We start from the raw sequence: 16171 nt of genomic DNA, 5'->3' as shown, positions 1-16171 counted from the left end.
CTGGATTAAACAAATATGTTTACTACATGATTCAAATATTTTATAGGTTTTGCAAAGCCTACTGCAGAGAACTCTGTACTCCGAATTCTATATAATCATAATTTTCATACGCAGAGTTTAGAAGTTGCTCTACTAGGTGGTAACTCTCGTGCATAATAATTTGTTTAGTTCCCTTTTGCTTTCTCAAGCAGCAACTTAGAAGTGCCTCTACGTTTGGCTGCTCACTGTATCTCTTTTCAATTCTTACAATGTTTCAAGTTTTAGCACCTTTTAGGAAATGTATAACTAAGCCGAGCTTTTGAAACAGCAGTTAATAGAAAAAGAACAGCAATTAATAGATAAAGAAAAAAGTGGAAATCTACTAAACCCTTTTGTACTTGGTGAAAATGAATTCTTAAATTCTGATGTTTCTCACTGCCTTGTCAACTACTGAGCGAAGTGAAAATAACAGCATAATGCTACCGCAGATACAAGGAAGTGATCAAACATGTGTGATCGAATGCCAGGCAAAGTTAAAAAGGTAATAAGCACTCGACATAAAATCGATTTAGAAGCGCCCATTACATCGTTACAAAAACCAAATTTAAAAAATGTTTACAGTTCTGAAGGAGTCTAAACAGCCTCAAATAACGAAATTACAATCTGACAAAGAGAAACGTAATCTAATTCTGAAAAGGCAGTGAGTATATTCAACGATGACACTAGAGGTGACAGTTCAAGTGATGCTACTGATCATAATGATGAATGTATTTATTGTGATTACTTGCAGTCAAGAAAAGTGCAAGAAAAGCGGACTTATTGCAATGCACGGTTTGCCAAAGATGGTTTCATGACAAGTGTATCAATTTTCCTTTAGAATTTTGTTTGTTATATTTGTTCTTGAAGTGAAAACTTGTCGAAAATTTGTAATTTTTTGTCCTTGGGATATTTTTATTTGCATATACGGTACTTGCTTTTACGTAGTTGATTTACTTATTTGTCCCACCTTGGTTACTTCCTTAGACAACAAACTTTCCTTATATATGAAATGCTTTATATGTCATTCCAAGTTCAAAATAATTTAGCAACGAGTTTGAAAGATATAGTGAAGAGTGGAATTCAAACTAGGTAATTATTTTTGTATCGCATAAAATATCGTTTTTGTATTATTTTGAATGTGTTAGTTCTAAGAATATTGTTTGAATTTGTTGCTTACTTGTATTTCACCGAATCTCATATATATATGTGAACAATCATGCTACGATATATCGACATAGTATTTCGTTCTAGTATTCCAGTATATTAAGATCATGTAGTGTCCCATGTTAGGAAGAGATGCTCCTAATATTGGAAATTGAATTTTTTCAATTATTGTAAAATCGCTTATATGTAATCGACTTTTATATTTATACTGTATATTGGTTAACAAAGGTCTCCGAATTATTATGATGTGCTCCCATGCGCAATAAAAATTGCGCGTATACTGTAACTCACGATTTTTCGCATTTATTCCATTTTCCTTACGTTTATGGGTAAAATTCAGTTATTAGTATGTAGAGATAATAGAAAGCAATCCATCTAACGAGATATCTCCAAAAAATATAATAAAATAATAAAAATATAAGCAAAAAACAAAATTATGCTCGGTTTTGTGTATACTGGCAATCATAATTTCTAGGGATTTTTTCAGTAGCAGAGCACGATTGCGGAGGGAATTCAGTACGGGAGTCGAGGAGTTGGATCAAGGAACTGGATAGTGGAGTAAAATGTTGCATTTATTGGTTAAAACCTAGTGCGTACATTGTCTGCCAAATATAAATTAGCTTCTGTAACCAAGATGTCGTATGGAAATATAGAAAGAGAGGAAATCTCCTGTAATGAGGTTGGAAGTGACATGCGCTACGGATATTAGCATTTATTTGTTAAGAAAAAGAGAACAAGCAAAAAGTACTTTCCGTGGTTAGGTGGGTAGCGTGGCGGATTAGTAGTTCTCACACTATTATGACACTAGGTCGGATCCCACTCCATTCCATCCCATCTTTTTTTATTTTACAAAACATTATATTTTTCATATTAATAAGAACCGAAGCAATATAATAAGAACATAACTTATTGATATTTTTTCTGTAATAAGGTATTTATCCAATATTAGAGTACTATTGGTAATAGCTATTGTTTTCAATTCATGCTGTTGTATAGCTTCTCTCATCCTGTTTCCTTGGGAAAAGAACAATTTTGTCTCCAATAAAGTGTGAAGGATATATACGGACAGAAAAAGACATCTTAGTACCAAATGTGATTTATCGTGATAAAATGGACTAGTTTGCCATTATTAAAAAAAAAAAAACTAAATTATTGAAGTTGGCTTTTCTTTAGCTTTTAGCTAAAAAAATTTTTTTTCTTTATAAGACTATACTTTATAAGGCAAGGTGTGTGATCATACCCACAAATTTAGCTAGGGAGTGAAAGATAATTAATTGTTTATACAAACATTTTACAGGTTTAGGTGCGTGAAACACCAATACACCATGGTCTCGCTTATCCGACCTTCCTTTGTTCCACATACCGTATGATTCGATATATTATTGCAGATAGCACCAATCGGCAAGAATAATTGCAAGTTGTGGTCTTAATCTATTTTTCATGCTCTGGAGTCTATCGCCTAGCGCGCCCGTCTACACCTTGACTCATATGTCTATCATTCAGTGCAGACACGTATCCATGTTTTCTATTCGGAGGAGGCCCAACACGAATTCTCGTAAGCACATAATTCTAATGTTTTAAAAACATCAATAATAATAATAATAATAATAATAATAATAATAATAATAATAATAATAATAATAATAATAATAATAATAATAATAATAATAATGCAACAGTTCTATATTTCTCTTAAACTTTTCCTACTTTTCATTTATAAACCGGTTTACTTTAGAAACTGCATTATAGCACAAACAAAATGAAACATATGTTTGAAAGAAATGTAACTAAAGAAAACTGTCTGCTACATATATCACATAACAAAAATAGCAAGAAGACATTTAGTGTATCGTTCTAATATATTAAAGTTAAAAACAGAACGGAAACGAAATGTTAATCCTATTTAAAACTGTTCCTTAATTCCACCTGGTATAATGGCATTATGGTATGTTCTTAGAATTATAACAAGATAACAGCACATTGCCCAAAGTTTGGACACTGACTCCAAGTAAACTGATATAAAAGAACCTCAAAAGGGTAAAAGCAAGTTTATTAAAAAGTACTTGAGTTTCGGAGGGGGATAGCCCTCAGGCCCTCACACTGGATATGTTTCTGATTCAGTGCAGTGCATTTATTTGTCATAAAACATGATTATTAGATGCGTAATATGTAAAATTATATCATAAGTTTTATTTTTAATAGGTATTTTTTTAACACATTCATGTTATCCGGCGTTCTGCCTGCCTGTTTATGTCGAATAAGCGAAACTCTACTGTATTTCCAAAGCTAGCATATACATGAACTAGAATTGTATCGACCTAGAACAGAGAATAGTGTGAAATGCTTATATTAAAAGGCTGGAATTAAAAAAGCATAAGTATTGTTTTGGTAGCGTGAGAACAAATTAAAAACAATTCAGTATATTTCTTAGCTATCATATTATCATCTTATTGTGTCGATGTCTATTCTTTTTTAAACATAGTTTTAAAAGTCATACCATTCGCAATATTCCTAAGGAAATCGAAAGAAAAACTCCTATGTGCCTCTTATGGCAAAGTGGCTTAAGTGCATGGTCCGAAACCAATTCCCACGTTAAGGTATAGATAGAGTACCCATATTTCAAAAATGCAAATCCGGGAAGCTACTAAATTAGGAGAATCTTTGAAATGCTTAAAATTGAAAGAAGTATTGAATACTAATTTACTTTCCTCCATTAGATAGAGTTGTTCAAGTACTACGTTATCACATTTTTATTCATTTCACTAGACCTTCTTCCAAGGGCGCTGATTTCTCTGTAAATTTGGAGGGGCATTCAAATGCAGAAGATATATATATATGAGGATTTTAAAACAAATTGCACTCAAATTATGCCAAATATTGTATATTCATAAATACAAAGGAGGCCCACATGAGCTCTTGGGGGTCCCCGGCCCTGCAGGATCGGCGCCCTTGCCTTCTTCCTAGTTAAGCAAACGTAAGCAGATGATTTACTCCCTCCCCCTGGTAAGCAAAATTGTTTGTTTTTTTTCAAATTCTGTTGTGTTTCGTGAAATAACAGCAGCAATTTCCTGATTACTTAACCATCTAAATGAATGTTTTCACTTAGAGCCATCCAGTCCATTCGCGTTGCCTAGGACTAAAATAAATTAAGGATCAATAATGAAGATGAGACTTCCATATCAAACATGAAGAGACATGTGGATCGGAGATCTTTCTTTGTTCGAACTTTGATTTTTTCAAATCCATGATGGGAAATTATTTTATGAGTACAATTTTCGAATAGTATACGATCGTAAAAATGTCTTTCAAAACGATGGTTTATTGCAAAATACTTTGACTCAAAGAATAAATTACAAGTAATAAACTTGTTACTTACCTTCCCGGATTATTCAGAAGTCGAAGTCGGAAGATGTTCCCCATTTTTCCAAAACACTCTTGGTCGATTACAATCTGCCTCACTTGTGAGGGGACAACCCATGCCGTAAGCGTCGGTGGACCACCGATAGGCCACTTGCGACATGTCCCCAAAAATTGGCGGTCCCGCAACGACGACCGGTGGTGGTCCCACTTCCGTTTATAAAATTATACCACCAGCGGCAGAGAAGCGACGGAACGCCAACGAACTACAAAATTATTCCCCTAAAATACGTTAATTCGCCTATATGAGTAATTTATTTGCATTAAGGTGAGTCTAAAAACATTTTTAAAGAAGTAAAAAAAAAAGTGCCTTGAGCTGGGCGCGAACAACCAACCTTAAAGTTACTAGTTGCGTGTACTTCCGAACGGAACTAGTTGCGTCAAATGTACTTCGCCACGGAGGCGATTATGAAGACACAGCTTGTAGAGTGATAAGTCATTAACGTCTTTTTAATATTTCTAATCAGAGTGCTTCTTTAACCGTGTATATTTGACGATAACTGTTTGGAATCAGATCAAATGCACTCGCCATGTAATTTTATAACAAAATGGCAAGCGTCTATTTACTTTTTTCATAGTTCTCCCATATTCACTTGCTAATGATCGGCGACAGTTGCCATCTAAATTCATACAATTATACACACCCATCTCAAGATTTTTCACTTCATGATGTAAAGGCAGGAGTTACTCTTGAGCCCCGGAGCTCAAGCATTGCCCTTATAATAAAAATTCGTCAGGGAAAAATAATATATAATAATAACTGCATGCACATGACTGGCGATAGTTCGTGTTGGTCCCTTTGCGATTCTCCGTGATAAATCAAAGGAGCGCGGATCAAAATGAAGTCCTCGCTGTTACGCGGTGCTAACTTCAATACCCTCGATTCTAGATATCTGCTTCGACTCGACGAATCCCTGCCACTAATGGCACCCTTCAACGCGTCGCTATATCGACGATCGCCATTTATCGGCAAGTGGGCTACTAGGTGTTGGCGACGTTTACGGCATGGGGAAGCTCATAAACAAACAAACCAATAAATAAATCTAAAGCCTTATAAAAAAGTTTTCCCAAAATTTACATCTAGCAAAATCATTTGTTGGTATTCCAGAACTGTAAATTCACCTTTATTCATAATTTACTTCTATCGTATTTTTGATATGAGAATGATATGTCTGAAATTGTAACATAGGTCATTAATACTTTTTTTGCTTTAGTCAGATTTAGCAGTTTTACTTAACAATCAGTCAATTTGGATCAGTGATTTCAGAGTTTTAGAGATTTAATTAATTTTTTCATTTCTACAACAGTTTGCAACTAACACCATTAACGTATCTCTTTCGATAGTTCCATAGGTAATGACTTGGTCACTCCCAATATATTTCCAACAAGAAACTATTTACGGTGTCTTGCTCCATTCATCCGAACTACATTTAATATCCAACAACTCTGTGCATTTTCCCTTAAATCTGCAAATTTTCTACTAGGTTAAAACTGATATTTTCTATTTTCTTACTTTCTTGCTAAAAAAAAGTGTTCTTTAGACAACCTAGAAATGATGACTCTATACTACATTATGTTGCATAGGGCATTTTATGTAGCATATCATTTGACAGTTGGACACTTTCTTCGTATATTGAAAGCAAAAGGGACTAAGTCCTTCTACACTTACATGAGAAGTAAACATATTCTTTTTAATTCGTGGAATTGTGCCAATGCACTAGGTCCAGAGAGTTTTTAATTTAAGATTATTATTATTATTATTATTATTATTATTATTATTATTATTATTATTATTATTATTATTATTATTATTTTATTGACTTATGTTCTCCTGAATATTAAGCAATATTTCACAAAAAGCTGGTATTTTTAAACAAATGTGTTCGACATCAAGTTTTCATAAAGTAGTCACTCTCTCCTATAAATAATTTCAGAGGGCCGCGGTGACTCAGCGATAAAGTGTTCACCTTTGGTGTATGGGATCGTTTGTTCGATCCCAGCTCGCATCAAGTGAATTTTGTGGTAGACAAACACCATGTGCATGGGTTTTCTCGGGGTTCTCCCGTTTTCTCCCACTTTCTTCATTCCACTATTTCATTCATTTCTCATCATCACCGTCTCCTTTAGCCTAGCTGGTATAACCGTGGATCGTAAAACTTAGATTTGATTTCAAATAATTCCAACCCAAACAGTTGCAGGAAGTATGTCATTTCGAATAAAACGAACTACGATAAAATTCTGAGTATTATTATTTTTTATATATACAATTCTAGTGGACCTTATTTCTAAATCGAAGAGTAAGAAGACTAAATTACTCTCTTATTATTATAGATTCATTTCAATTGAAGCAGTTAAAATAGTTGGGAAAAATTAGAAAGTCATACCCTATTTTCCAGTGTGCCAGAACCGGATAACACGGCACACTGGCGTGCCCAGCAAAATGAACAGTGTGACGCAAAATTTTACCTATTATTTATAAGAATATTTGTCGAGTTTATTTTATTTATTATTATCAACAATTCTTCCACGGATCAGCTGTCTGTATACAGTTAAACAAACAAGTATCACATTGAGGGAATGAGTGTAATTATTTACTTTAATAGTAATAGAAAGGTATATTTTCTTGTACTTTCTACCTGGAATAGTAGCATCCGGTCTAGAAAAGCTGGAACTAACAATAAAGGAACCCGATGTGCCAACCACACACCACCCTATAGTCGTGAGTGCCACAAGTCCTTTTCTACGTCTTGGCACCCTTCAAAGAGAGAGAGAAATAACTTAAGTCCATTGTACTTACAGGCTTAAATAAATAAATTGTGTAAATAACTGTTTCGTTTTCTGTTTATTATTATAATTATAAATTTCTTAGGAAGGTGACTGCCATATGTATGCACACGGCTGTTCCGTGCGGCGACTCGTGTATGATTTGTCATACTCAAACTATATATTCCAAGTTTGTTGTGTTCGTTCTATAGGTTCGTTTGTAATTAGATGCATATGGCGTAGAAGTCAAAATTTAATGTCCACGCTAAGTATATGCAAAACCATAGACAAAGAGATTTATGAACAAAGACATTTATGGCGCTAAAACAAAGGACAAAAATAAAGAATTACTGGCGGATTGTTGCTCATAATGCACAGGTGATAACGGTTAACAGTGTTAAATTTAAACAAATAGAGTTTTAATTAAGCACGAATTTAACTTACAGTGTACAGTGGGGAAGTCTCAGGAGTTCGCTACGATCGTTACAATATCGAACCCCGTGAAATGCACTGCAAACCTGTCCGCAAGCCCCCCGTAATGTTCAACAGATATTGTGTATTAATGCTCATTTCAGTGCAAACCTATATAGGCCTACGCACTTCAATACTCAACGAAAGGTGCAGACTATTCATGAGTTGCAGTATTAAACTCTCTCACCCATTGTACTCTCCTGCCATGTCTCCCAGCAATTACAACATTTTTTGGTATCTCAATCACTTCCTAGTAGGATAGCTTTGCCTAGAGACCACTGATTAACCTGGTATTGGATGTTTCGCTTTCTTACCTTTGGAGTTGACAGTCATCGGTTGGACATTTCACACGCAAATATCCAATATTAATAACGTTTCTTCTATAATTTCGTAACATTGTATTATTTCTTTGTATTATTCATTAGCTTGGTTAGGCTTGTTTAAACACTTTTCTCTTTGCACCTATACCTTAACGTTGGATAAAAGTACACTAGCTCTCACAGGGTATCAAATCCAGAACCAATGCACTTGAACCATTTGGCCACAACAAGGCACATTTAAGAAGAAGTTTCAATTTTGTTAGGAAAATTGAGATTAGGTGTAACATTTAAAAATATATTTAAGAATGGGTACGGATGAAACACACTGAATTTTCTCGCTCGAATTTCTTAAACTGACTCGTGTTAGGCTGCAGCTATTACTGAAACATTTATTTGGGAAATGCGAATAAAATAATGTGTTTTGGAAAGCTTTGTTCGAAGCAACTTACGTCCAAAAGTAAAGTAACCATTGGTCATATTTCTGTTAGAAATAGCTTATGCCATATATTAGAATTATAACGTTTCTTCTAATATTCTATACAATTATTTTCTAAGGAAATAATTGTATGTGAACTATGAGCAAAAGCGTCTGAGTACTTTCTGAGAAAATCGTCAAAAAAGTCATCCCAAGAATAAAATATCATTTGTGTATCTTTTCAGGACAAAAGTTATGCTATTTATGAAATACGAACAAAATTGCCTGAGTCATTCTCGACAAAATCGTAGGGTAAAACTTACTCCGAAAAGTAATATACCACTTCTAGCTTTTTAGGATGATGGAATTATACCATATCGTTAGGTTATTTATGTAACAATTATTTATGAAATATGAACAAAATTGCGTCAGGTGTTAAGGTGAAAATCGTCGGAGAAGAGTAAACTAAGAGTAAACTACCCCTTCTGAATGTTTACAGGACGAACGAGTTGTGTCATATTGTTAGGTTATTAATGCTACATTTATTTATGAAATGTGATTGAGAAAATTGTTCGAAAAAACGCATCTCATACAGTAAGTTACACCTTATATATTTTTTCAGAGCAATGATTCATACTACGGTGAAGGGTTATTAATAAAATATATATTTGTAAAAAATAAACAAATTCTTTAGAGCTGTTTTTGAGACAATTTAATTATTTTAAATTTTCATTCTTCAGTAAACTATCCTTATTTTTAGGTGTTGGAGGATATAGAATTCGAAACGATAAAGTGTTATAAAAACTTTATGTCTGGAATTCGGTCCAGATACGTCGAACAGTATGACCTCTATTTGAATGCATGTAAAAGCGTGACGAACCGACAGACGAACAGATGGACAGACATCAAACTCACTTTTTCGGTATGTGGGGGCGTGATACTTGAATTCATTGAAATCTCGAATTCGATTTTTATCACTATCACTACAATTTCTTCTTTCGTCGCTCGAACGTGAAAACGAATAGGAATACAACGACACGTAAGGTGATAATTTGTAATCCTCAAAATTTAATGAGTTACGTTTAATGTATTGCCATGCTAGAAGAAAAAGCGTATGCTTGTTTGTTATATCATTTTAACATCAGTTTTTCACGCTACTATATAATGTAGAAGTATGGTATGATTATCATTCATATTCATGCCATCATTTGTAAATATGCGTGTTCCGCTTACATAGATCTGTATAATTTAGTTACGTCCAACGAAAAGGCATTCTTTATCCCTTACATAAACTTATGATTGCATTTCTTGCACTTGTGGATATGAAAAAAAAAGAGAGAAAGTCAATACTCTAAAAGGAAAAAACACAACAACACACACAAACGATAATTTGACATCAGCCTTTTACTTTCTTCTTTTTTTTCATGACAAGCTATTCATTCAATGTAACGTCATGTCGATGTAACAAGGGGTAAGACTGGAAAGGCTGTCAAGGTCGCGTATATTCTTTTTCCTGTTGCTGATACACAAATCCGAAGTGAGTTGTCTGCTGTCCAAGAACGAGCAGGGGAGGTGTAACATACAAGACCATAAACTGAAAGCAATCGTTGTTTCCAATAGTAGGCCTACACGTATTCTAAAACTGAATAAATACGTCGATTAAAGGATACTATCAATAAGTTATTTCCTTATTATATTTTTTCGGTTCTTATTAACATCAAAATTATACACTTCCTATAATGTTTTGTAAAACAAAAATATGAGATGGGGTGGGATTCAATCTCGTGTCAAAATAATATAACTGCTAGTCCGCCACTCTATCCACCTAACCACGGAGACTACGTTTTGTTTGCTCTCTTTTTCTTAACAAATAATGCTCATAACCATGGTGCGTATTGCTTCGAACCTTAAGATAAGAGTTTTTCTGTTTAATTCTATATTTTCGTACGACATTTTAGTTACAGAAGCTAATTTATATTTGGCAAACCATCTAGACACTAGGTTTAAACCAATAAATTCAATATTTTACTCCACTTTTCAGTTCCTTCCGCCAGCTCGTTCACTGCCTATTGTCAATTTCCCTTCGCAATCGTGCTCTGCTACTGAAAAATCTCTCGAAAGCATGGTTGCCAGTATACACAAAACCGAGCTTAATTTTGTTTTTTGCTTATTTTTTTTGGAAATATCTCCTTAGATGGATAGCTTTCTATTATCTCCACATACTAATAACTGAATTTTACTCATAAATGTAAGAAAAATGGAATAAATGCGAAAAATCGTGAGCTACAGTATAGGCGCATTTTTTTGCGCATGTGGGTACAAAACTTACATTTAAAAGTAAAAGTTCCTTAGAAATAAAGGAAAGAAAATAAATATTCCATATTTGGTAACTGTATCCTAATATCATCATTAGTTATGTTCTCAGTTCAATAGAGTAAAGATTTTAATATTTATAGCTTCTATAAAACCTCTGTGTAATTCAGTTTGAAGTTCATTGCTTTTATTTTTAAACGTATAGCCTATCGGTATGTCTGGTGTATCTGGGAAGAGTTATGTTCATTCACTCGATTCCAGAGGGATGACGGGATGCATAATCACAGAAAGATGACTCGAACAATTCTAATATTTTTTCTTCAAGTTAAACCTTCGGCCTAGGAGTATTTGACTTATATATCTCTTCATGAATGCGCTAAAGAATGGGACCGTCAGAGAGGCCGCAAAATACTATCCGCCACAACATGAGGGGGTCTTAGGAAGTTTCTAATAGCAGTTGACTAAAAGCAGATGATTGTTGTAACACGCTAAAAAAAAACACTCTTGTTCCCTCGTCCAAATAACACCGAAAAGAGGTCGTGCGCGCGTTCCTCTTTTGGATCTGCCACTGCACCAAGCGTCATACACACACACACACACACACACATATATATATATATATATATATATATATATATATATATATATATATATATATATATATATATATATATATATATATATACAGACGTTGGACTAAAAAATCTAAAACGTTTGCAAAAGTGTGAAAATCATACCTAGTATGGTGTGGGACCTCCTTTTGCGTCCAAGCCAGCTTGGATCCGATGTGGAATGGACGTATACAGCTCCTGAATTGTAGTGTGTGGAATTTTGTACCATTCTTCCTCCAAAACATGCTCCAGTACCTTAAGGGATGCTGGTGGAGGGTAATGAGACCGAACACGCCTTTCTAACAGATACCACAATGGCTCAATTATGTTCAGATCTGGTGATTGTGGGACCCAGGGGAGGTGTGATAGCTCCTGGTCATGCTCCTCAAACCATTATTTCACCGTTTTTGCAGCGTGACAGGGTGACAAACCATCTTGGTAGATGCCATCACCATCAGAGAACAATATTTGGGCCATGGGTAGAACCTGGTCCGCCAAAATGGCCTCATACGCCTTAGCATTCAACATTCCATGCAGGGCTATGATGGGACCTGCAGAAAACCACGATACTGTAACAGAACCACCCCCATGCTTTACAGTTGGGAGCAGACAGTCTGTATCATAGGCCTGCGACGGTGTTCTCCATACGTAAACACGACCAGTTGTTGAAAACAAGGTGAAGGTTGATTCATCGGACCACATTACGTGTTTCCACTGCTCATGAGTCCACGCCTTGTTGTCTTACACCACTGGATACGCCTCTTCGCATTTACTGCTGTGACCAGGGGTTTGGCAATAGCGGCCCTGCCATGAATTTTCATTTTATGAAGTTCCCGTCGCACTGTTTTCGATGAAACCGGGTTCTGTAGGCCGGAATTGAGTTCAGACGTAATTTTCATTGCAGTGGTCTTCTTTGTGGCTGCTACAATCTGTTTTAATGCCCTCCGGTCCCTATCTGACAAGATTGTCTTTCGACCGCTGTTTGCAGACGTCGTTTGCCCATGAATTGTGTATACCCTCGTGACATTGGATACAGTGCATTTTGATACCCTCACAATCTTCGCCATTGTTGCCACTGAAGCTCCAACCGGACGGGCACCAACGATCATGCCTCTTTCGAAGTCTGTCAGGTCGCCCATTTTACCGCACCACTTTCACACCACCGCACTCACAGGTGTACTGGTTACTGCTGACAGAAGAGGAAGGTCCACATGACCATTGAATACAAAAAATGATCGGCAACCGCAACACGTGTTGTACAGTGGAGCAGTGCCGGATCTATGGGGGGGGGGGCAATTCGGAGCATTTGCCCCGGGGCGCAGCTGGTTGAGAGTATGTAGGGGCGCCATTTCGAATGCAATATTAATGCTGGCAAGTTTAGCCCAGGCTATATGGAAATTGGGATTATTGAAGTAATTGAGGAAGTGGGAGGAAACGGGAGAATCGCGAGAGAACTCACGTACACGAGTCAAAAAGAGGAATATAGGCACATTTCCAATATTTATTAATTTTGTTCATGAATTAGTTCAATGAATTAACACTTTGTCAGGTCAAAAATAAATCAACTGGTCTTATGAAAAGTGTCGAAAAGACATTTTTAATTCCTTAATTGTTTGGTATTACTTTTTTTTACGCGTAATAAAATTTTGTCAAATGGAATCGACTCTATTTTTATTTAATGGAAACAATAAAGGTAACTGAATGTGCTAAACATATTTTTTAAGTACATTTTCGCAAGAGCGCCGATTTCTCTGTAACTTTGGGGGGCCCCATTCATAAAAAATACATATAACAAGAAAAATACACATAAAATACATATACAAAAGCTTTGGAGGGGCTCGGTCCCCCAGCCCCCCCAGGATCGGTACCCTTGCATTTTAGTATATAAACGTTTTAAACGATACTATTTCACAATAAATGAATATTAAAATTATAGAAAATCAGTCGAAAGATAACATTCACCTCCAGATATTTTCTGAAGATTTGAACTACTGAGGTACGACTGCAATTACTTTGGATAAAAGAGTTTATAATTCTCGATAGAGTATCAGTAATCTGACAATATTATAATTGTCGTAGAAGATGGAAATGAAATATGAATCAAAATTACCCCATAGCCAAAGTATAATATTTCTAGGTTTTATACACACGATTCTGTTTGTCTTTCCGTTAATTTTCTTAAATAAAGCTGTTCGTTATAAAACTAGGGTATCTCTTCGATTTAAAGAGCATACTGTTGTAGGTTAGAGAAACGTTGACGAAAAGTCTTCAGTATCTGAAAAAAATAAATTCTCTGGCAACGAGAATAGAGCAGAAGAGAACGTAGAGAGGAAGAAAATAAGGTATATGAAATGGCAATGAAGTGGTTAAACAAAAAGGATGATTCTCACAGCTTCGATGATTCTTCTTCCAAGAATATGGAAAACTCTGAAAATGATAGTATTCAGCAGTTCAAAGTATTGCAAAAAATGAAGACAGTTTTCCTTAATTGCTTTCTAGCAATGATAATGACGGCTCTTCTGAGCCAGAGGAGCACACTGTTTTCCTAGTTGCTACACATAGTTAAATACCAAAACTAAACATTACAAGTAAAAGACGAGAGAAAAAAGTTGATATGTAAGTTGAAGATCCTAGTACTTGACCAAGTGAAATATCAGACAAAGTAAATGCTAAATCATTGCACATCTACAGTATAACAGAAATGTGGAAGTACGGTTTGACGGATATATTGAAAAACATACGCTCTGATGGATATATTGAAAAACATAAATGTAATTATGTGCTAGAAGAGTACTATGTCCTAAGAAATGAAACACAGATGACAATCTAAAATGATCTAGAGAAGAAAAAAAAATTCGATAAGTCAAAAGTTAAAATAAAGTTAAATAGCCTCTAAAATTGCCCTCAAATACTACATTCTTCATCTTAGCTTTAATTCGTAAAACATGTGCTTCATCCATCTTGCTGGTGAATTTCAGAGCGAAATATGGCATTTAGGTCATGGAATTCTTATCTAACTATAGAACATATCATAAGAAAGCTATTTAGATAGAAAAATCATAAAAATGAAACAAGCCAAAATTTCCAAAATTCTCGTTTTTCTCCAAAAAAGCCGGTTTTTATGTGAAAAAGAAACCATCGATTCAAAAAAGCCGGCTTTTTTGCATCTCTAGTTTCAAGCTCATATGTGGACACAATTTTTTAATAAATGTTATAAAAGAAGAAAAATGACAAGTGATTTAAACTTTTTAAAACATATATTTTAACCTAAGTTATTGTTCCAATCCCTAACATAAGGTATTTAAACTTGGAAAGAAGGGGGTGCCAGAAAAAACGTCTTTGCCCCGGGCGCAATATTTCGTAGATCCGGCCCTGCAGTGGAGGGCCAAACTTACATGTCCTGTATGAAGTGTTTTTAGATTTTTTCTCCAACCTCTGTATATATATATATAAAATTTTGACTTTTGCGTAGCAAAATGCGAAATATTAAATTTGCATCGCAATTTGTACCTACAACTTTTGTATCGCACTCTCGGCAGCCAAGGAAAACATTATTATTATTATTATTATTATTATTATTATTATTATTATTATTATTATTATTATTATTATTATTATTATTATTATTATTATTATTATTATTATTATTATATGTTATGTTTATTTATTTATTTCATTCAATGAAATAAACATTTTTTTTGCATCCCAAACAAGTATGATAATAAATAGCAAAGTAAGGTAAAAATAACTGCAATTATATTTCTTCAAAATTCTAACGTTGACATTCTACAGATTATTTAATCTAGTATCTGTTTTTGAATGTGTCCATATATTTTTAAATTAGGTTTTCAATCCGTAATGACTTCAAGAAACCGAGAATTGGAATTACACACTCTTCGAACCCAACTTTTATTTTTTTTTAAAGTTCACGGTAAAAACAAACTTATTTCACACAAATGATCAGTTTCTGATTGTAGCCAACAGCTACTCAGATCCAGTTTGTTTTCCATTTTTTTTAAGGTTTTAAACTGAACACTATTTTTTCTTGGTAATTTCAGTGTAAAATAAGCGAGCAAAGCAAAGCGAATAAATATGTATGGTCCAATGCTATGAAATAGATATGAAAAGTCCCTTATTTTAGCTAGTAGGCCTACGGAAAATAAGCTCGAGACTTGGGATTTCGAGACTCCACTGAGCAACTTAGTTAAGAGGTAGAATAAAAAATCGAAAATATGGTCACTCTCTGTCATCAGTTTTATGGCGTTTCCAATAAATCGGTTTGTGGTGAGTGGTAGATTTGAGAGCAAACTGACACCTAAAGGTAAGCATCAGGTTTCCAATGAAATTAATCACTGACAGTGAGCTTTAACTATATGTAAAATCGAAAGAGAATCGTTCTGGCATGAAGGAAAGACAATGATATACTGTTTTCTGATGCAAAAGTAGCGAACTTCGGTAATATCATAGATGCATCTCATTTTGCGATATATTTTTTTTTCGTTTGCATCGCATTTCTAGAATTTTCTGTCGCAAACTGCGATGCGATACCATTTAAATAAAACGCTGATATTGTTAATGACGTGTGAGTTTGTTCTCTGAGTGGGACTAGTTACATTGAGAAGTAAATTATACATAAAATTATTTGAAAATATGCTTAGCTAAAGTATTGATATGACTTG

The sequence above is a fragment of the Thermobia domestica genome, chromosome 1, assembly GCF_964235325.1.
Source record: "Thermobia domestica chromosome 1, izTheDome1.hap1.1, whole genome shotgun sequence".
Taxonomy (NCBI): domain Eukaryota; kingdom Metazoa; phylum Arthropoda; class Insecta; order Zygentoma; family Lepismatidae; genus Thermobia; species Thermobia domestica.
Note: the sequence above shows the minus strand (reverse complement) of the source record.